The 21,695-nt window shown below is 38.5% G+C and overlaps 1 protein-coding gene across 2 annotated transcripts in view; it reads right to left on the bottom strand.

The window, feature by feature from the left end:
- Positions 1 to 21,248, bottom strand: part of LOC130928701 (synapsin-3-like) — a 383,502-nt gene extending 362,254 nt beyond the window's left edge. Inside the window, exons 1-2 of one of the 2 annotated variants that reach the window (XM_057855415.1) lie at positions 21,175 to 21,248; positions 18,083 to 18,149 (exon numbers count right to left, since the gene is read on the bottom strand). The gene's annotated coding sequence lies outside the window, so the exon portion shown is untranslated. The remainder of the gene's footprint in view (positions 1 to 18,082; positions 18,150 to 21,174) is intronic. The other variant, XM_057855416.1, reaches the window with a different exon arrangement.
- Between the last annotated feature and the right edge of the window lie 447 nt (positions 21,249 to 21,695).

Consider the following 21,695-nt stretch of genomic DNA (forward strand, 5'->3'; position numbering starts at 1 on the left):
GACGCGCCTTGTGACACGAGGCCCCAGCAAGAGCTCTTATCATCATCGCATATGTGGAAAACGGGCGATGGCAAAAGAGGGCTAACGCCTATAAGTCGAATCGCTTCGTTAAAGCTAATAGATGCTAATTCCACAAGTTCTCCAAGTTGTCTTGCTGCATGATGATTAATGTAAAATCTCCGCTGCATGTGGCAAACAAAGCCCGAGTCGGCAATTTACGCAACTTGGATAGAACATCTCCGGCAAAATGAGGTCGTCCATCTCAATAAGCATGTTTCAATTCTTATCTCATTGTGAGAATGTTGGTTTTGAGTACGGGTGGGAACCTCTGGGCAGCTCACGGCATGATTTGCGATATAAGGGTCATGATTTTGGGAGATCTATGGGTCACTTCCATTAGAATAATGTCTACGTTAGCTCAACGGCTGCCGTTGACTGCGTGAGACATCCTATTTTTAATTTTCAGGTTACTCCCTGTCCATTTTAGAACATTTACAGGTTACTTACTGTTGAATTTTAGTCACTTTCTATTTATTTAGGGACATTCACACATAACCAACAGGGAGTGACCCGCAAATGACCCAAACTCAACAGGAAGCGACTGAAAATCAACAGGAAATGACCCGAAATGCCCCAAAAATTTACTCTCATTAGTTCACTCTAAGGCTGCAACTATCAATTACTTTTGTACTCAATTAATCGATTAACTAATTAGTTCGAATAATCGAGTAATTGGATAAGGAACACAAAAAAATTAAAATACCTGAGCTGAGCCTCAAACGAAAAAAATTTTTTTTGTTTAAATGACGATCTAAACTTACATAACAAAAGTCCGCTAGCTTAAAAGCTAGTTTTTTTTGTTTTGTTTGCTTTTTTAACAATGCTCTTAACCAATGTTTAAAACGCATATTCCCACAAAAAAATGGCTAAATACTGTATACCTACAAACTAAATTACGAATGCGTAAGAAATAAAACATTAGCTCACACAAAAGCTCAGCTTATGTTGGTCTTAACAGGGAGCAGCTGGATCCAGCCATGTGACATGACTTATATCATATTCACTATTGCCATTAGAGGGCGCTGTATCCACCTAAATCAATAAAACTAAATGGAAACACTTTCAAAACAAACCATTACAACACCACTTTAATTAAACGAATACTCGAAAACAGCTAAATTTAATTCGAATTTTTTTTCTAATCCAGTTACTCGAGTTAATCGATTCAAACTAATTGGACGTCTATGGCCGTCAGTGGCAGCCAATGCAGTGAGTTAAGTTTGGGGCATTTCAGGTTATTTCCTGTTGATTTTGGGGCATTTCAGGGTCACCTTCTGTTGATTTTTGGTTACTGAACAGTAAATGACCCGGTAATGCTCAAAATGAATCATAAGTGATTTGAAATAAACGGAAAGTGATCCAAAAACCCCAAAACCGGGAAGACTGGCGACGAATGCTCCGGTTTCAGTGCCATTGACGGCGCATAGACTTCATAATTGTATTGAAGGTGGTCACATCCGTCAGCCACTGCGCAATGCCTTCAAGTAGGGGGCTGTCCTGCAGTTTGCTTCAGTTATTCGCAGTCGGTCGCAGTTAGTCAACACGTGCAGGGATCCAACGCCGGATTTAGGTTGAAAAACTCCGAAAGCTGAACCGCATACAAAACGGAAGGATTGTCTCAGGAGTGATTTTCTTCAAGGATTCAAGGTAATTATTATATTTTTCGTACCATGCATGAATTTTGATTCGTTGTGAAAAAAATCAATGGGAGAAATTAGCGGCTACAGCATTGGCATTATACTTTGCAATATTTACGTAAAATAACTGCTAAATTCATGTTTTTTTGCTTTTAACCAAGAATCGAGACGGTTTTACGTTCATATCGATAAAGAATTCAGGCATTTAAGCATTTATTCACAAGAATTCTCAACGGAAAAAGCTCTTTGTTCACATATGGCGGCCGCTAATTACCTGACAGACTAGCATCATACAGTGGGGCAAATAAGTCAACCACTAAATCACCTTTAGTCAACCACTAATTGTGCAAGTTCTCCCACTTGAAAATATTAGACAGGCCTGTAATTGTCAACATGGGTAAACCTCAACCATGTGGGGAAAAAAAAACAGAAAATCACATTGTTTGATTTTTAAAGAATTTATTTGCAAATCATGGTGGAAAATAAGTATTTGGTCAATACCAAAAGTGGTGTTATACTTGTAAATGGTGTTATACTTGTAGAGCGCTTTTCCACCTTTCAAGGTGCTCAAAGCGCTTTACACTACAGTGCCATCTACCTACTGGTGACGCAGCACCAAGAGCAATGTGGGGTTCAGTATCTTGCTCAAGGATACTTAGGCGAGTTCATCAGGGTAGAGAATTGAACCCACAACCCCTGGGTTGGGGGACAACGACTCTACCGCTGAGCCACGCCAGCGCCAACGCCTTTGTTGGCAATAACGGAGGCCAAACGTTTTCTGTAACTCTTCACAAGCTTTTCACACACTGTTGCTGGTATTTTGGCCCATTCCTCTATGCAGATCTCCTCTAGAGCAGTGATGTTTTGGGGCTGTCGTTGGGCAACACGGATTTTAAACTCCCTCCGCAGATTTTCTATGGGGTTGAGACCTGGAGACTGGCTAGGCCACTCCAGGACCTTGAAATGCTTCTTACGAAGCCACTCCTTTGTTGCCCTGGCTGTGTGTTTGGGATCATTGTCATGCTGAAAGACCCAGCCACGTCTCATCTTGTATGCCCTTGCTGATAAAAGGAGATTTTTGCTCAAAATCTTTCGATACATGGCTCCATTCAACCTTTGTTACTGTGGTCCCAGCGCTCTTAAGGTCATTCACTAGGTCCCTCCGTGTGGTTCTGGGATTTTTGCTCACCGATCTTGTTATCATTTTGACGTCACGGGATGAGATCTTGCATGGAGCCCCAGATCGAGGGAGATTATCAGTGGTCTTGTATGTCTTCCGTTTTCTAATAATTGCTCCCACAGTTGATTTCTTTACACCAAGCATTTTACCTACTGCAGTCTTCCCAGATGGGTGCAGGTCTACAACTTTGTCTCTGGTGTCCTTCGACAGCTCTTTGGTCTTGGCCATAGTGGAGTTGTGAATGTGACTGACTGAGGTTGTGGACAGGTGTCTTTTATACTGATAATGAGTTAAAACAGGTGCCATTAATAAAGGTAACGAGTGGCGCCTCGTGAGACGTCGTTAGAAGAAGTTAGACCTCTTTGACAGCCAGAAATGTTGCTTGTTTGTAGGTGACCAAATACTAATTTTCCACTAATTTGGAAATAAATTCTTTAAAAATCAAATGACGTGATTTTCTGTTTTTTTCCCCCCACATTCTGTCTCTCATGGTTGATGTTTACCCATGTTGACAATTACAGGCCTCTCTAATCTTTTCAAGTAGGAGAACTTGCACAATTGGTGGTTAACTAAATACTTACTTGCCCCACTGTACGTAAAATAAATGCTAACTGCACGTTGTTTTTTTTTGTTTTGTTTTTTGCTTTTAACCAAGAATCGAGACTGTTTTACGTCTATATCAAAAGAATTCAGGGATTTAAGCATTTATTTACGATAATTTTCACCAGAAAAGCATTGTTTACATATGGCGGCATCCACATTGACTGACAGACGAGCATCATACTTCGACATATTTGCACAAAATAAATGCTAACTGCATGTTTTTTGCTTTTAACCAAGAATCGAGACGTATGTATCAAGAAATTCAGGGATTTAAGCATTTATTCACAAGAATTTTCACCGGTAAAAGCGCTTTGTCTGTGATTCCTCTCAGTCAGCTTCAAAGGCCACGCCAACAATGCAGCCGTCAATGGCGGCCAATGATTTAACAGACACTATTCAGGTAGTAAATGTTGGTAGCAACCTGTTGGTACCGTTTCTTAACCAGTGACACCTTTTTAAAACAATATATTGATTCTTTTGTTAGATTTTTACATCACTAGTTTTGGTATTTTTCTCAGAAATTAGGTAAATTCAAGGGCATAAAACCAATTTTTGTGTCAGCATGCCAATTTTAGTTTGGACCTCCTCCCCCAGGAAAATGACTTTGCGACAATGTTAAACAGTATCAGGTTGTAAACAAACAGTAATGCGGGCAAATGGGTGAATTATTTCAGCACTATTATCAAAAATTGAGTGAATTATTTCAGCACTATTATCAAGAATTGATGCTTTTTCGAAGAGACAAAGCATACTCGGTAAACATTGTTAGACCAATGTCGGCGCAAATGAGAAAAAATAGCAAATGAGCGCAAAATGAGTTCTTCTGGATCAATAATGAGACCTAATCAAAAGTTTGAATGTCAGATTTCTAATTACTCTTGTATGTGTGCCGCTTCCCTTCTTGGAAGCGAATAATAACACTCATATTGCCCTATTAAATCCAATATTTGAATTGGCGCTCGCTCGGAAAATGATGAAAACAACAAATTTAAGCAAAGGACAAACTGCGATGTTGAATAGGTTTCTATACATATTGTTAAAAAACCGCTACATTTGCATTTCTGTTGTTCAAGGAAATCCTAACAACGCATTGAAAAGTGACAAAAAGCATCACATTTTGACCTTGCAAACTGCATTTTGCCTAATTATTTTTGCTTAAATGATTTCCTGACAACCTTCGTTGCAGATGAAACTTTTTTTTCTCGCCGGTTAGCTATGCTTGGAGAAGAGAAAGCAAAGGGGGGAGATTATATAACTGACTGATGACTCTGGGAGGGACGAAGTGTGAATATCATCTTAATAACAAATCTCAACGAGTTCAAGCGGACACCGTTCCGCCTGTCCTAAACTCATTTCCATCTCAATCGGCGTGACCTCGAGCCGCCGACGTATAATCCATGGCTCGGGAATGCAAAAATAGAAGTGAGGGGGACTTGGATTTGTTTGCTCTTAAAGGGACAAGCGCGCATGAGGAAAAAGATTATAAACAGGGGCTCTCAGTGCAGTACAGGTGCGACGGATGCTACTCTGACAACCTCTGACCTCGAGAGATTCTGGGATGCAGATCCACTCAGGCGTGGCATAAGAGGCACCGCTGGGAAAATGGGAAAAGAGCAGCATGCGTTCAGCGTTGAAAAGCCACCACGGCACATATGAAAAATGTTGCTAGTTCGAATTATCAACACATTAGCTGCCATTGACGGCAATAAATGTCCAATGATGCGAGCACGATAGGTTAGGGACTGTTGCTGCCTTTACAGAAGAACAAATTACAACGAGAAATGACTGGTTTGACCTATTAAAAGGAACAAACATCCACACTAAGTTCTTCAAGCTTGCCATGATTATGCTAATATGCTAGCACTCTGCTAGCCAAATTCATGAGGGCTCGTATAGCGTGACCAAACGTCCTTTTTTGCCCAGACATGTCCACTTTTCACAACCCATCTGGGGCGTCCGGAGGGGTTTAAAAAAATTCATGAAAATGTTCAATTTTCATTATTTTTCACGGGATCATTCAGCATGTGTTGAAATTGACCGACGCCTTGCACAGAATATTTGTGAATAAAACTAAGGTTTGAATTGAACGGTGTAGGCTGAACCAAGATACATAAAAGTATAAATCAGAACAGATTTATTTTGTAGTGATAATTAAGAATGTGGCGTCCAAAGCAAAAAGTGTACATGGAGGTTATGCCATATCGTCCCCTACCAATGTTGAGACCAAATCTACTTCCTTGATCCAGAGTATAAGTCGCACCCAGAGGTGGGTAGTCATAAGCTGATTTTAAGGGGGGGTGAGGGGGGGGGGGCGAAAAGTGTCATTGCATGTAATTGACTTTCCTGTGTGTGTGTGTGTGTGTGTGTGTGTATATATATATATATATATAAGTTGTAAAGCAATTAAACTGCAACAAAAACAAATGAAATGAACAAAAAATAATTTTTTATTATGGTCAAAATTATTTTTCGAACAGATATGTGACTAGCAACTTAGAGGGTCATTTGCTATGCATAAAATTTATTAAAAAATGAAATGAACAAAAAAATATTTTTTTATAATGGGTCAAAATTATTTTTCGAACAGATCATGTGACTAGCAACTTAGACGGTCATTTACTATGCATATAATTAAAAATATATATATATATATATATATATATATATATCAGGGGTCGCGTCAACCGAATATTTTCCGTCGTTGACCGGTTTTTTAAAATGGTGACGGAAAAAACTGAAGTCCGTCCGTCATTTTGACTGGTTGCAATTCACACCCCAGACCACAGGGTGGCGAGTGAGCATATTAATTAGCTATTGTCTCTCTTAATGCATGACGTCGTTGGCTATTCTGTCAGAATATTGGAGCGTCACCGGGGTCTGGCGGCGGCACCGTGATTGACACATCAACGCGAGGTTCTTATTGGTGCACCCGGTGTGCCAGCGCGTCACCCAATTGGTGGACTAGATTGCCGCCTGTGTATAGACCCCAATCACATGATGTCACAACTCCGCCCCCCCGACTGGAGCCGCCATATTGTGTGTCAGGTCGTCGTGTGTACACATTACCGCTACGTACATGCCTCCTATTACGGCCTGTTTTTCTGCTCGTTAACATTAATCATCAAAATGGTGAAGGCATGTGTGGCGGTTGGTTGCAGTAACAGAGAAGATAGACGGAGAGACTTGAAGTTGTACCGTATTCTGAGAGACCCGAAGAGGAGAGCGAGATGGACTGCTGTAATTCGACAAGAAATCTGGGCACCAAACGATCACCACAGACCATGTAGTAGTCATTTTATATCTGGTAAGATGCATTTAATATATATTTAGAAGATTTTGGGCTGACAACCACAATTAAGATCATTGTGTGACGTTGGTGATGGGGTTCTATATAGTTGCCTCTTTTTCTTTGGGGGCGGAGTTGCTGTTTTGTTGTTGTTGGCGGTAAGCAGAGTATAAAGGGGGAGAAAAATACCACGACTTCCGTGTCTAATTTTTCGCCGCCAAGCAAGCGTTACAATATTAATTAAAAATGAATGAAAACTAAATACTATTGAATATGTCATCATTATCATTTTAAAAATTTAAGTGATGGGTAAAAATAGATTATGACCGGATTTTTATGACCCTGTCAGTCAAAATGACAGACAACCTCTGATATGTGTATATATATATATATATATATATATATATATATATTTTTTTTTTTCTCCCCAAATGATTTTTTCTTTGATTTAAAATATTTCTTTGACTGAAGCAACTTTTTGGGAATTAAATGATTTAGACACAAATGTCCTACTCATAATATGGCCCAAACACAAAAAGGAGTGCTTCAATCAATGAAAACTTTTTCAATGAAAAATTAAGTGTTCAAATGCAAATTTTTCAATCTCAAGTATTTTTTCACATTCAAAAACTTTTTCCATTATTGAAAATGTTCTTGTTTGATTGAAGTGATTTTTTATTTTGAAAATATATATTTTTGAAGCAACTTATTTTTTGATTGAATAATAAAGACAAAATTGTCCAAGCCAAAATATGGCCCAAACTCAACATTATTTCAATCAAAAAAAGTTGCTTCAATCAAAAAAAAAGGAAAAAAAAAAAATCAATCAAACATAGCTTTCACGTGTATTTTATTTAGTTAAAAATTTATTTTTGTATTCAAACACTTTTTTTATTTTATTTAAACGACTTTTTTGGGGGGTTGAAAATATATATTTTTATTGAAGCAACTTTTTTGGATTGAATAATAAAGACACAAATCTACCTCTTTATGGCTCTGCCCAGGGGATACAATTTTTGACTGGGGTAACTACATTGGCACGACACCGGCGGGCATACCATAATCATTGGATGACCAGCTTGGCGAAAAGTATTGCCTAAGCAGCCTGATTTAGAATTTCCCTCAAGAATGATGGGAAACAAAAAACGCTCATTGTCAACTTATTATTATAAATATTCTTGTAAGTTAATTTTATTGCTGACACTGCGTTTTGGGGTCATCAACATGTTGTACCCCCTCTGCCCCAAAAGTCAAACTCCGCCTATGGGTAGAGTAGCCAAAAATTCGACTCAGTAGCGTTACTTCAAAAGAATATTACTTGAGTAAAAGTAAGTCATCCAAAAAATGAAATCAAGTACAAGTAAAAAAGTACTGTGAAAAGACTACTCAATGAGAAACATTATGAAGAACCGCTTAAGATGTTTTTTTGTTTTGTTTTTAACAATGCTATTATTATTCTCAGCACAAAGTTATCCAAGAACTATTATTATTATTACACTGTACCATAGCATATTACATAACCACACAGACTTCATAATGATATTGACGGGTCATATTTGACCTTCACTGCGCCACGCCTTCAGGTAGGTGGCCATCCCACAATCAGCTTCAGTTCTTCGCAGTTGGTCGCAGCGACACATGTAGCGATCCAACCCAGGAATTATGTGGAAAAAGTAAGAAAGCTCTACCACATGCAAACAGGAAGGATTGTCTCAGGAGTGATTTGTTCGAGGATTCAAGGTAATTGTTATATTTTTTGTTCTTTCACAAGAATTTTCAATGTCAAAATCTCTCTGCTGTAAGGCTGCCGCCACATTGTCTAATAGACTCGCATCATTCTTCGACATATTTACATAAAATAAATGCTAACTGCACGGGTTTTTTGCTTTTAACCAAGAATCGATTCTGTTTCACGTCCCTATCTATAAAGAATTCAGGAATTTAAGCATTTATTCACAAGAATTTTGACCAGGAAAGCTGTTTACATATGGCGGTTGCCACACTGACTGACAGATTGTACTCCGACATATTTACGTAAAATAAATGCTAACTGCACGTTTTTTTTTTTGGTTTTTTTTTTGCTTTTTACCATGAATCGAGACTGTTTACGTCCATATCTATGAAGAATTCATTATTCATCCAATGAGTATGAGTACCCTTTAGTGGGGAAAACATCAATCGTTGCCAAATAAAAACGGAGCGAGATTAAAATCTGTGCTTTCAAGTCATGTTGATGGCTATGTCAGATACTTTGTTTCTGCATTTATTATTTAGAAGTATATTTAGCAGTTTTTTGTGGCAATATGTGTTTGAACGATTAGTTAAGAGCTGCTTAAAAAAAAAAAAGAAAATAGCATTTTATAGCATATAAACTAGCGAACTTTTTCGATGCAAATTAGCAAATTTAAAAATAATCGATAGCTGCAGCCCTAATTTGGATACTTATGTACTTCCTGCTTTCTGCTTTTAAATGTTGCACCATAACATCCTGTTGCCCTATTGGTCGTAATCTTTCCCATCATGCTTCAGTAACGCGATTTTCCGCTCTTTTTGGCCTATTGTTGATGTCGTTTCAATTCAGGTGTCGCAGTATGACGGACTGCACAGGCACGATGGTGTTGTCGTTACAGCGGATTTGACGTCTTCGCCGAAAGAGCTCAAGTCTCCTCGCGTTTTTCCTCTCACAAAGATAGGTGATAGGCACATCTTCAAAGAGAAGGAAGATATATTAGTTTTCTATTTTCCTTTGCATTATGTTCTATAATCGGTGGTTAGAATAAATAGGTATATGGAATGATTCAAATGTTTGTGTTTGACTCGTTTAGAAATGTGGCATTTCACTAGTGCTTGGAACACACTAGGGCATTTACCATAATTTTCACACTATAAGGTGCACCTGACTATGAGCCGCAGTTCCCACCCACGGACACGCTCTGCACCAAAGAAAACTGGATGTAATGTACTACTAACGGCAGTCTGGGCACCGCGTATGGTATTCCACTCATATAGTGCTGATGTGTTCTAAGTTTTAACCTTTACGTTGTTACCTCCTCTCTCACCTTAAAAAAATATATTTTAAAAAAATGAAATGAAATGTTGGTTTTGTTCCTAGGGGGCACTAAAAACATTTACACATTTTTTTTTTTTTTAAACATTTTATCAAAGTTTTCACCAGTGTTCACCTGCCTGTTGAGTTTGGTGAGTTTTGAAGCATTCTGAGGGGGTCAAAGTAGGGCTCAAAGCATCGGCGGGAAAAATAATGAATGCTAGGGGGCGCTACATAGTGTATTTGGAATTTGTCTTTACACGGTATCAAAGATTGTACCTGTCTTGACCTGCCTGCCAATTTTGGTGCACTTTGAAGCATTCTAAGGGGGTCAAATTGAGCTTAAAGGGGCTGCGGAACAAAAAATATTATATATAGGGCTGTCAAAATTATCGCGTTAACGGGCGTTAATTTTTTCAATTAATCACGTTAAAATATTTGACGAAATTAACGCACATGCCCCGCTCAAACAGATTAAAATGGCAGCAAAGTCTAATGTCCACTTGTTACTTGTGTTTTTTTTTAGTTTTGGCGCCCTCTGCTGGCGCTTGGGTGCGACTGATTTTATGGGCTTCAGCACCCATGGGCATTGCGTAATTATTCATCAACAATGGTGGGCTACTAGTTTATTTTTTGATTGAAAATTTTACAAATTTTATTAACACGAAAACAATAAGAGGGGTTTTAATATAAAACTTCTATAACTTGTAATAACATTTATCTTTTAAGAACTACAAGTCTTTCTATCCATGGATCTTTTTAACAGAATGTTAATGCCATCTTGTTGATTCATTGTTATAATAAACAAATACAATACTTATGTACCGTATGTTGAATGTATATATCCATCTTGTGTCTTATTCCATTCCAACAATAATTTACAGAAAAATATGGCATATTTTATAGATGGTTTGAATTACGATTAAAAATTTCAATCATTTGACAGCCCTTTATACAGTATATTATAATAATAATTAGAGGTGTGCAAAATTTCCGATTCTTAGATTATTCGCGATTCGGCCGTGGAAGATTCGAGAACGATTCACAAACATCCAAATTCCGATTATTGAAATATGCCAAGTAAAGCGGAAGTACAACACACTCAGCGCGCCGCGCGGTCAATGAGCAACAGAGCGAGAGTAGCTAAACATCATGCTTCTCATTACCCGGCCCCTCGGGTAATGCCAATGCTCAACTCACGGCTCTAGCTCAACTCATGCCACGAGATAAAAAAACACAACAACATACCTGAAGCTGCTACAAAAGTACGTCATCCACATAATGTTACGGTAGATATCATTTATATAAGACTAGATGCACTACGGTAGCGGTAGCGTTTGCAGCACATCTACAAAAAGCTAGATGCAGACGTAGTAAACGGCCGCCATCTTAAAGCAGTACATTTCTCTGCAAGGCTGTTGTAGCGAACCTTCCAAGCAAACCTAATTAACTTTTTATCTAAAATACTCCTAAATCGGTAAAATATTGACTTGAATCTATCTTTAAAATAGTTTTAAAACTTTCACATGTCGAAAGTTGACAAAAGGGAAATTATGGATTAACGGGAGAAATTTTAACAACTTTAACGGTTGATTCACAACATTAAATTAATTGAATGTAGTTTAAAGCTGCTGATACAGAATGGGGACTGGAGTTTTTTATTTAATGTTATTTTTGTATATTTGCTTACTGCTATATTTTAACTTGATACTGAAATAGTAGTTTGGTTTAGCCTGAGAGTATTTTTGAACAATTTTGGAACAAATGTGCAAAATATTTAAAAAAAAAAAAAAAAAAAAAAGGGGGGGGTGCATCAATAATCGTTTTAGAATCGAATCGGACCATCTGAATCGTAATCGTAATCGAATCGTTAGGTGCCCAAAGATTCCCAGCTCTAATAATAATAATAATGAAACCGAGGAACCACAATAGGTTACCAAAAAAAACATTGTCACCTGCATGTCCATACTCTTTAGTTATGAATGTATTCTAAGTCAAATCAAATCAAATCAACTGTTATTTGTTTAGACCAAATCACAACAAGTTATCTCAAGGAGAAAACAAAACCTTTTTTAAGGTGCTACGCTGGGTTGAGCATTGTAGCTTTTTTTTTTTTTTTTTTTGGCCCCCCCCAGGTAAGACTAATGCCCACCCTCACCTGGCATCCTGGTAACACCACTGACCGTATGTGTAATGAACTGACAAATTTTTAAAACGACAACTTGACAAGAGCTCCAAATAAACAACGGTGCCACCGTAAACTCTACACGTCAACCTAAAGATGTTTGTTTTGCTTAATTTGGTCGGTGACGCATTTCCCCAAGCGGGCCGCTAATACTCTCGCTCCCTGCCAGTTGCCTCTCGCCGCTATAACGGGGTGTTATTTTTACGCTCATGTTCTCGTTTGCCCTCACGCCAAATAGCATCACTCTTGCTTGATGCCCCTACAGGGATCAATACACTTTTATAGCATCTGATGTTGCGTTTGGATAATTGATTCAACGCGTAAGAACTGGCGGGTAGGGTTGCGCTCGGCTTTATCGCTCGGAATCCGGCAGCTCTAGCGTGTCCATTTGAAATCGGGTTTTAGAAAAATATATATTTTAGGAAGGCGCACATTCCAGCAAACGCAGTCCATGCCTCAACTTTAGGTCTTGTTCTCCTCCCGCCGCCGACATTAAGCGTGCGGAAGTCTTCCCCTCCATCGCGCCGTGAAATGTTTGCCTGCGCTTCCCAGCTGTGAGCGGCGTGTTGACAGAGAACTTTCTCGGGGGGGAATAATTAGGATTCTAGCTTCAGCCACATGTCTTGCGGCGTCTACTGTTTGAAAGACGACGTGTTGTGATGCACTTAAAATGCCCGGATTCTTGCTCTTAATGGCGGCGGATCGATTCCGGGGATATTCTCGTTAGAGGGCCAAAACACAAATTTTCTTGCATCCGTTCAATCGCCATATGTTCCAATTTACCCGAGTGAATGTGTAAATAAGATGTTTGTTATCCATTTAATTACTTACACGACATTTAGTACACAATCTTGTGAAATCAAGTGGCAAAATATTAGAAACAGCCAATGCTAACAACCACTATAATGATGTTAATTAAGGCAGTTACCACTTTATTTGCTTGGTTTTGAGCAAAAAAGAAAAAAAATAAGTGCTCATTTTCTTACCACAACACAGCTGTCATGTTATTTCTCCGACTGCTAATTATTCGCCAAGTACAATCAGTGTCTCCCGAGGCTCTCCGGTTGGCAAAGTTGGAATGACGCAGTCCCAAACTGCCTAATTAGTTCTAATATAATCCCAGTTTGTCAAGCAGATAACTTTCAAGAACTGGCTTCACGCAATAAAATATATAAAGACATGTTCTTCTATTTATTCCACTCCAAACAGCTTAGCTTCAAACTGAATGTGTTTTCAACAAATGACAAAGCGCTAGTGCATTGACATGGAAGAAAAACCTGAATCTAATGCATTATTGGTAAACATGAGGCTAACCACTAGTGCTGCAATGATTAATGGATTATCTCGAGTGATTCGATTCGAAAAAAAGATTTGAAATAAATTTTGCTGCTTCGAGTACCATATTTTTCGGACTACAAGTCGCTCCTGAGTATAAGTCGATCCAGCCATAAAATGCCCAACGAAGAGAAAAAAAACATATACAAGTCACACCGGAGTATAAGTCGATTTTTGGGGGGAAATTTACTTGATAAAATCCAACACATAAAACAGACATGTCATCTTGAAAGGCAATTTAATATAAAAATACAATACAGAACAAGCTAAATAAATGTACAGTGTACAGTGCATGAACAACGAAATGTGAATATACTGTCCTACGCTACGGCCTGTCCTGGCTATACAGCGAACTCCCAAAAGACAATGCTGGACGTCCGTATAATTTGCTGAATCAAGTTGGTCCTCGATAGAAAACAGGTTCGCATCAACGTAAATAAATGATAATTAGGTACTATTAGTAATAAGCAACAGGTTAGCATGCGTTCGCTATCATTAGCACATCGTTCAAACAACCACACAACTGGCTCTAAGTGTCCGATCGCGGGTGGAAAACACAACAACAACAACAGAAAAGATGATACACGCAGGCGTTGCCTCTGTAGAGATGATTTTAAAGCATAAACAATGAAAGTAGGTTCGCATCCGTCTATTCTCTCTAGCTAACTCGCCCACTCACTCACACAGAGCTACGTAGCTGTCCGTCTTCTTCTAGCGTGTCACGTAAACAAGTGCGAGTGCGCCCTCACGTGGGCGTGAAAGCGCCACAAACTAAATGCATCCATTTCAAGATAAAAAAGTCAATAATACAATTGAACATACACTGCCAAAGGCAGAACGTGGCCATAGCTATAAAGAGTTATTCAGATAACTATAGCATAAGAACATGCTAACAACTTTACAAAACCATCAGTGTCACTGCAAAACACCAAAATAACATGTGAAATTATATCATAATGTGTTAATAATTCCACACATAAGTCGCTCCTGAGTATAAGTCGCACCCCCAGCCAAAATATGAAAAAAAACGCGACTTATACTCCAAAAAATTCGGTATTTGTTTCATTAAAGTGGTGTCATGGTTTGTTTTGAAAGTGCATTTTTATTGATTTGGGTGGATACACTTCCCTCTAGTGGCAACATTGAATATGACAACTAATTTCACATGGCTTGAATCCAGCTGCTCCCCGTTGAGACCAGCATAAGCTAAGTTTTTGTTTGAGCTTATGTTTTGTTTTTAATGCATTCTTAATTAAGTGTATAGGTATATTTAGCCACTTTCTATGGGAATATGTGCCTAAACCATTTGTTAAGAGCATTGTAAAAATAAAAAAAATTAGCGTTTTATAGCATTTAAGCTAGTGGACTATTGCTACGTAAGTTAGCCAATTGTTCTTTTGTTGTACATTGATCTTTATTTATTTATTTTTTTTATACAGTTTGAGGTTCAGCTCAAGTATTTTAAATTTTCATGTTCCTTATCAGATTCCTCGATTATTTGAACTAACTAGTTCATCGATTAATCGACTACTAAAATAATCCATAGCTGCAGCCCTTTTTATTTAAGTGACGCTACTCTGACTTGAGTGAAAATTTGGGCTACTCTACCCACCTCTGGTAATTGTAGCTGCAGTACTTATGAAGGATTTAGCGTAGGGTTTAGGGCTGCGGAACAAATGAATCGAGTTATGATGTACCGTAATTTCCCAAATATAACGCGCACTTTTTTCCCACAAAATCAACTTGTAAAATCATGGTGTGCATTATACACGGGTACATGAATGGAGACAGAAATATATATTAGCTATCGAATATTTTAATAATCGACTGAAAATTCTATCGATTAATCGAGTAATCGGATAAAACATTTTTTTTTTTTTTTAGGTAAAGAGCAATTATAAATATACATGACCAAAAAAAAAGACATTCAACCCAAAATTGAACCATTTTCAGTCAATCAATGTCTTTATTTTCAATGTACATTATTGAAAACAGCCAACAATTGCATCTCAGATGAGACTAGAAAAAAAATTCACTGCTTTCACTCAAAAAAACTTCTAGATCTTATTAAAAAAACATACTTCTTACCTAAAAATGTAATTACGCTTGATAACACGCATCACTTGAAAGCTACGTGTTTTTCCCACGTGTTTCAATTGAATTTCCATTTGTGTCAAGCTATTTTTAAGTTCTAGTTAAGTTTTAAGTTAGTCTAAACTCTAACTCCTGATAGGATTTTGAGTTTTTGCAGTGTTTAAAATAATAGATGATACCTGCTGTATTGGAGCACATTGGGGACCAGTGCTACTTGGTGTTTTATTCAGCAATGACTACTGAGCTAAAACTGACAGCTATATTATGTTTTAATTTTACACCCTCATCACTCTACAGCGCTGTCTTTTTACAGATTAAATAAAGCCTGTATGCAAGACACATTAGCCACGCATCGACAGTGGTCATAATCAATAGAAACCTAGCCCTCCGAAGGGCTAACGTTACGTGAGCGAGTGACAGTAACGTTATATTTATTAGCGATGAGAAGTCTGCTTAAAGATGTCGGCTGTTTACTAACGCTGCCCAGACGCGGCCGAGTGTATTTTCGCATCTAGTCCTAAATGCATGCGATATCTATGAGATGCATCGGACACTACCTGCTACCACACTAGCGTCATGCGGGCGTAGTTTTTTTTTTTGCAAGGTCGGCGTAGATTGTAGCGGCTGTCGGCTGCATACGTTTTTGTTTTTTTTTATTGCTTCTTCCTCCACGTACATGACGTCAGCGCTTTGTCCCGCATTAAAAGTAGTCCGGGCAAAACGTGATGCTTAGAGCTGGCAAAATTAAACGATTCCTTGAGGTGAATAAAATTACTCGGATCAGTTTTTAAACTCGAGTTACTCGAGTTGCTCGAGTTTTCGCTTCAGTTCTAGTCAGTTGCGCCTTATAGTGCGAAAATGACTGTGATAATTTGAAGTAACGCTACTCTACCCACCTCTGGTAATTGTACCTGCAGTACTTATGAAGGATTTAACGTAGGGATTAGGGCTGCGGCACAAATTACCGTATTTTTCGGACTATAAGTGGCGTTTTTTTTCATATTTTGGCTGGGGGTGTGACTTATACTCAGGAGCGACTTATGTGTGGAATTATTAACACATTATGATATAATTTCACATATTATTTTGGTGTTTTGCAGTGACACTGATGGTTTTGTAAAGTTGTTAGCATGTTCTTATGCTATAGTTATCTGAATAACTCTTTATAGCTATGGCCACGTTCGCGTTCTGCCTTTGGCAGTGTATGTTCAATTGTATTATTGACTTTTTTTTATCTTGAAATGGATGCATTTAGTTTGTGGCGCTTTCACGCCCACGTAAGGGCGCTCTCGCACTTGTTTACGTGACACGCCAGAAGAAGACGGACAGCTACGTAGCTCTGAGTGAGTGAGTGAGTGAGCGAGTTAGCTACAGAGAATAGACGGATGCGAACCTACTTTCATTGTTTATGCTTTGAAATCATCTCTACAGAGGCAACGCCTGCGTGTATCATCTTTTCTGTTGTTGTTGTGTGTTTTCCACCCGCGATCGGACACTTAGAGCCAGTTGTGTGGTTGTTTGAACGATGTGCTAATGATAGCGAACGCATGCTAACCTGTTACTTATTACTAATAGTACCTAATTATCATTTATTTACGTTGATGCGAACCTGTTTTCTATCGAGGACCAAATTGATTCAGCAAATTATACGGACGTCCAGCATTGTCTTTTGGGAGTTCGCTGTATAGCCAGGACAGGCTGTAGCGTAGGACAGTATATTCACATTTCGTTGTTCATGCACTGTACACTGTACATTTATTTAGCATGTTGTTCTCTGTTGTATTTTTATATTAAATTGCCTTTCAAGATGACATGTCTGTTCTATGTGTTGGATTTTATCAAGTAAATTTCCCCCCAAAATTCGACTTATACTCCGGTGTGACTTGTATATGTTTTTTTTCTCTTCGTTGGGCATTTTATGGCTGGATCGACTTATACTCAGGAGCGACTTGTAGTCCGAAAAATACGGTACTCAAATTATGATGTATTCTCAGGCAAAAATCACACTCGACATTCGACAATTTCGACTTACAAACCAGTTCGAAGAACGAATCAAATTTGTATGTAGAGGTACCACTGCAATCAGGTTCCTACAAGGGGCTATCGGCAACTACAAAACATTGAAAACCAGAACATGCCTAGTTTTGGTGATTTTCCATCTGTTCCACTCAAACACTAGAATGCCGACTCATCAATAAAGTCTCACCCTCCATGGAGACCTTCACATGGCCGGCAAAGGCAATCGTTAAGAACCTTTTTTTTTCCCCTCTCTCTCTGGGCTGCCATTAAGGTCTAATATATCAGCTGTGCAGTCAATTGTACTTGACAGGCAGCTTCTTGAACTTGAACTCGGGCGTCTGGTGACAGATAACAGCGGCCTGTTTGTTCAATTTCCTCCCCCGAAATGGTATCGCTCCACAGTGAGTTATTATAAATCACTGCGGATGCGTTCATCATGTAACTTGTCAGGGCGGTAGGGGCGAGTACGTGCGTTTGTGTGTAACGGACAGTAGAGAGGGCAGAAACAAGAGGACAAATAGGACAGGAGACAACTTTTAGGAAGCGGCTTTCTGATTGTGTATTGTTGAAGACTGCAACTAGTTGTTGATCAATTGTTTTAAAAAAAAAAAAAAAAAAAAAATCTATGAGTCCTTACCTGAGTAATAATGTGCTGCTGTCTTCTGCGTCTGCCTAAAATTTCAGTCTTTACAAAATGCCAGGTCCTGTGGAATGGAAAAACAAGCACAGTACATGACGTCAATTCATTTTTTCATGACAAGTACATTTCTCCACCTCTAATGACATCTACAGAGAAAAGTCTCCCGCTCTCATCACGGCACGACACCCATGAAAAGGTCAATGATTTAATGCAACAGTAATGAAGACTCGACCGTCCTAGCAGAGAGAAAAATTAAAAAGATTGTAATTGAACCTAGTTTGCTGTTAAGTGATCAAGTTGCCATGCGAGTGCTACCTGTCCATCACGGCAAGCATGCAATGACTGAGACGCCTATTTGTCTTGACATGTTAAGTGGCTTGATCCCGTTACAATCATTAATGGGGAGTTTGTCTAGCCGCACCAAAAGCTGGCTTTTGTTACACCATTAACAAAATAAAGAAATAAAATGTGACCTTGGCATCTTCCACCGTGTGACGCGTTCAAAAACAATTGTTTAAGCTTTTTAAAATCAATTCAACAACAAGTTATTTTTAAAACGCTGACAATTAAATGTACAGTGGTATAAAAAAGTATCTGAACCTTTTGGATTTTCATAAAAATTGTATAAAATCACCATCAAATGTGATCTTTGTCAAAATCACACAGATGAAAAAAACTGCTTTAACTAAAACCACCCAAACATTTATAACTTTTCATATTTTAAAGAGGACAGAATGCAAACATTGACAGAAGGTGGAAAAATAAAACCTTTTGGAATTTCTGCATAACATCACCATGTGATGACTCTTTGTCAAAATCACATAGATGGAAAAAAAAAACTGTCTGCTTTGACTGAAACCACCCAAACAGTTATAGGTTTTCATATTTTAATCAGGATAGTATGCAAACAATGGCAGAAAGGGGAAAAATAAGTATGTGAACCATCACATTTATTATATTGGCAGTAATAACTTAAACCAGACACTTCCTGTAGCTGGACATCAGTCTGGCACATCAATCAGGACTAATTTGGGCCCATTCTTCTCTCCAAAACTGCTGTAGCTCAGTCAGATTCATCGGATGTCTGGCATAAATCGCTGTCTTTAGGTCATGCCACAGCATCTCATTGAGGTTGAAGTCTGGACTTTGACTTGGCCACTCCGGAACGTGCATTTTGTTATTCTGAAACCATTCTGAAGTTGATTTACTTATGTGTTTTGGATCTTTGTCTTGTTGCAGCATTCATCCTCTTTTTAGCTTCAAATGTCTGACAGACGGGCTCAGGTTTTCCTGCAAAACATCTTGGTAAACTTTTGAATTCATTCTTCCGTTAATGATTGCAATTTGTCCAGGCCCTGACACAGCAAAACAGCCCTAAATCATGATGCTCCCTCCACCATGCTTCACGGTGGGGATAAGGTGTTGATGTTGGTGAGCTGTTCCATTTTTCCTCCACACATGACATTATGTGTTACTCCCAAACAATTCAACTTTGGTTTCATCAGTCCACAAAATATTTTTGCCAAAATGTCTTTGGAGTTTCCAAGTGCCATTTTGCAAACATTTAACGAGCAACAATGTTTTCTGTGGATTCCTCCCATGAACACCATTCTTGGCCATAGCTTTACATCTAGTTGATGTGTGCACAGAGATATTGGATTGTGCCAGTGATTTTTGCAAGTCTTTTGCAGACACGCTAGGGTTTTTTTTTTTACCTTTCTGAGTATTCTGCGCTTTTTAGACACACAGATGAAAATACGGAATGGTGTTCATGGGAAGACTCCAATGAGGAAGCCACTGCCGTCCAAACAAGAAAAAAAAAACATTGTTTGTTTGTTAATGTTCGCAAAAAGGCACTTGGACACTCCACAGAAGTTTTGCAAAATATTTTGTGGACTGAAGAAACCAAAGTTGAATTGTTTGAGAGTAACACACAATGGCATGTGTGGAGGAAAAAGGGAACAGCTCACCAACATCAACACTTCATCCCCACCGTGAAGCATGGTGGAGGGGGCATCATGATTTGGGGCTGTTTGCTGCCTCAGGGCCTGGACTACTTGCAATCATACATTCAAGAATGAATTCAAAAGTTTAACAGCCCAAAATATAATAACACTATTAATTAAATAGATAATAACAAATAACCCTCTCAAGGTTCTTCACAGAAAAAAGACAGGAAATAAATAACGGTATTGGGGAAAAAAAAAAAAAAAGTTCAGGGGGCCGGACCAAATGTGGAGGCGGGCCGTAGTTTGGGGACCCCTGATCTATGTGATTTCTACAAAGATAGATCACATGGTGATGTTATGCAGAAATTCCAAAAGGTTCAGATACTTTTTCATACCACTGTATTGACAAACAGTTGATTTATGCGTGACTGGGAAATATGATTGAAAAGTAGAATTTAGTTTGTGCAAACTAAATTATTATTAAACAATATTATGCCACCCCAAAATGTTTAGTCTCTGCTTGACAGTTTTTTTTTTTATATTGCAAATTTTTCCCCCACTTTAATCCATGAGATCTGCTCGAATTCCATGAAATGAATTAACTGTGAATGCAATTTTCCTTTATGTTATTATTTACGCATAATATTTTATTCGTCAGACTTTGTAAATAAAGCAGGACCTCTAAATATAGGACTATTTTACAGCATTAATAGGTTGAAAATGATGGAAATCATGACATTAATTCAGCGTTGTTCCAATATTATCATTACTTGAAATACCGTTGAGGTTTTGACAGGATTTCAACGATGCAACAACATTCATCAAGAATGCAAACGTGATGACACATCAAAAGCGGGTGTCAACGTTGAATGAAAGATATCAGCTTGATAGTGGAATGTTGATTACGGACTTCGTTAAAAGGAAAACGCTTGGGAAAAAATTCAGTTATGATGAGTTTTGGAATGTTTCCTCATCCGAACTGAAGGTTTTGCAGCGTAAATTTGAATTGTTTGTTGCCTCCGTTTTGGACATTCGGGACGTGTTCGGTTTTAAATGAGCGCTTTTTTTGTGTGTTTTGCTGCCTTCGCGTTTGTGCTAACTGTAGATACAAGTGAAAACTTAGCAAGAAAGCAGTTTTACCTTCTGTTTCCGATTTTGTTTGGAGGAAACAGTCGTCATTCAACGAGGAGCAAAGTTGGCGTCCTTAATTACTGTCACCTGGTCACTTGTTACTCCCATCGCGTTTTGGCCAATCAGCTTCTCGTCCGATGCTGGTTGTTCACGTCATCACCGTTGATTTGAATCATGCATTTTTAAAACTATCGACAACAAATATAGAAAAAAAAAATCTTTAAAAACATATACATTTCGTATTGACGTGTGTAAAATCCCTTTCGTTACATGTATCGCACCTGTTGTGTCACCATTAACTTGTTTCTGCACCAATCAGAGCCAGCCATCCTACTGCTGGCCCGCCTTTTGTTCACGTTCATTTGCTGGTTGTGGCATGTTCCACCCCTCGTGTGTTTCAGCCAATCAGCTACTCAAGCTCGTTCAATGGCGTACCGCAAGTAACACGTCACTTCCGCTCATTAATATTCATGACATTAGCTACTGTTGCTAAGTAAGGACAAGTCACCGTTTTTCCCTAATAGGAAATG

Source organism: Corythoichthys intestinalis, chromosome 13 (genome assembly GCF_030265065.1).
Source record: "Corythoichthys intestinalis isolate RoL2023-P3 chromosome 13, ASM3026506v1, whole genome shotgun sequence".
NCBI classification, from domain to species: domain Eukaryota; kingdom Metazoa; phylum Chordata; class Actinopteri; order Syngnathiformes; family Syngnathidae; genus Corythoichthys; species Corythoichthys intestinalis.